The following is a 2,613-nucleotide window of genomic DNA, read 5'->3' as shown; positions in this document are numbered from 1 at the left end:
AGTTGTAGAAATAGCTGGAGTTGAACCTGTGTATATAGTAATACCCCTCGTAGCGGAATATTTGCAGTGGGCATTGCAACATTCAGTACCACTTCAAGTGGCTTTGTTAGCTTATAAAGGAGAGCTAATGGTACATTTACTGCCTCACAAACTTTTTAGCGTTTTGCAGCTTGGTCGATTTGAAGAGCTACCTAAATGATCGGAGCGTCCAGTTTGCGGTGCTACGGTGTTTACAGACGCCAGAGGATGATCCCAAAAAGCAGCATTGACGTGGCAGGAGAATGGGGAATGGAAAGATATTGTTTTAACAGATTGCTATGGCTCAACACAGCAACTAGAATTGTGTGCAGTAGTGGAAGCATTCCGTTTGTGGAAGGCGACTCCAGTAAACGTTGTGTGTGACTCATTGTACATAGTAGGAGTAGTGCAGCGGATGGAATGCGCTTTGTTAAAAGAAATAAGAAATGAGCGACTACATCAGCTCTTTCGAGAATTATGGCTGTTGTTAACTGAGGGACAATGTGCATATTTTATTACGCACCTTTGGAGTCACACAGATTTGCTGGAGGGTTTGGCAGAAGGTAATCAGAGGGCAGATATGCTTGTGGCACCACTATGGGCTGCACCATCGGTAGATCGATTTACCCAAGCTAAGCAGTCACATGAGTTTTTCATCCATCAGCAAAGGCATTGCAGTGTCAGTTTGGACTGATGAATGTGGACGCACGTGGAATAGTTTCCACGTATGCAGATTGTCAACAGTTTTCAGGAAGATTGACGAATGGAGTTAATCCTAGAGGCACTGGTCCTTTAGAAATTTGGCAGATGGACATAACGCATGTTCCAGAATTTGGACAACAGAAATTTGTGCATGTTTGTGTAGATTGCTGTTCCTTGGCCGTATGGGCTACGGCTCAAACTGAGGAATCCAGTAAGCACATTCAGCGTCACATGCATTCTGCAATTGCCCCCTTGGGGGTACCAAGAGAAATCAAAACTGACAATGGCCCTGGTTATATTGCTCAGAACACTCAATCCTTTTTTCAGCTTTGGGGTATTGTGCATACTATGGGCACCCCACATTCCCCGATGGGTCAGGCTATTGTAGAACGTATGAATCTGACATTGAAGCATCAGCTTCAAAAACAAAAAGGGGGAGAATTGGGATTGTCTCCAACTGATAGACTAAACAGGGCCAGTGTAAAGTGATGGTTAAAAATGGAACAACAGGGAAATGGGAAGGACCGTGTAAATTGATGGGGGTAGAGGGTATGCATGTGTCATTACAGACAATGGAACCAGATGGGTACCAGCGATACGGGTGAAGTCATGGCTGCAGGAAAAATCAGGTCCGCATGAATCACTCGAAGATGGTGGTGACAACGGTTATCAGGTCTCCTGGTTGTGGATGTTGTGAGGCTTGTTGGAAGTGTGACAAGAGGTGGTATAGCGCAGCTTTACTGGTGCAGAAATGGTGCGGGGTGTGCATTGCTTTAGAATTAGAAACGGGTGAACAAGTGGCTAGAAGATGAGGCGTGGTTGGGATCTAAACATCTTTGGTTTGTTCATAACTTAATAGCACACTTACAGTTACGTGGAGTTTGTCAGACCAAACTGAGCTTTTATCAGCCAGACAGAATGTGTGGGTCACACGGGCCAACCGGACAGGCCAGAAATCGCTATGTTTGAGTTTGGCTCAGGTAGGTAATCCATTTCGTACCTGCCTTATCGGCATTCTTGGTTATGACCTCCAGGTATTTAAAGGATTCGTTAGTAATAACACGTGGATAACGCCAAGCGATACAGCAATGTTTGATTGGTGGTGTTCCCAATATCGGCCGTGTAACAGAAGCAAGGAGTCCTTCAAAAAACAATACCCCTTATTGGCTGACGCCATTCGTGTGGGACAGCTGATAATTAGTCTCAATGTTTCAATTACTGAACCCCAAGAATTAGATTTGCTAGGATCATAGTAACCAACCAAAGCTGTGATACGTTTAGGGGCAATGAATGTAGCAAGGGTTACTGTGGGTGGATAGCCGTGGAACTCATTGGGTTAATTCTGAAGGAGCATGGTATCGCAATGATACTGTTTAGTGTTTAAGGGGAATATACACAAACGTCACAGGCGATAACTCCAAGGCAAAAATGCTACCTTCAGGGCTGGTTTTGATTTGCGGGGACAGGGCATGGCCTGGAATACCTAGCCGGCCGATAAGTGGACCCTGCTATTTGGGAAAATTGACGTTATTTGCTCCTGAACAAAAACATATTTTAAACCATGATTTGGAACACAACAAAGAGTAGAACAAAGCGATCAGTGCTTCAGCTAAGAAAAGAGTGCAATGATAGGATAGAATTTTGGGACACACCTGGACGTGTTTTATCAGCTCTCTTTACCCCTGGGGTCACGGCAGGGAAGGCACTAGGAGATTTACATAAATTAGGCTGTTGGACAGCAAACCAGTTAAACCTTACAACACAAATTTTACAACAGTTAGCGAGTGACATAGACAGTGTAAGGCATGCTACATTGCAAAACAGAGCGGCGATTGATTTTTTACTTCTAGCACACGGGCATGGTTGTGAGGATTTTGAAGGAATGTGTTGCAT

The sequence above is a fragment of the Charadrius vociferus genome, unplaced genomic scaffold, assembly GCF_000708025.1.
Source record: "Charadrius vociferus isolate BGI_N301 unplaced genomic scaffold, ASM70802v2 scaffold828, whole genome shotgun sequence".
Classification (NCBI taxonomy): domain Eukaryota; kingdom Metazoa; phylum Chordata; class Aves; order Charadriiformes; family Charadriidae; genus Charadrius; species Charadrius vociferus.
This window is presented reverse-complemented; position numbering follows the sequence as displayed.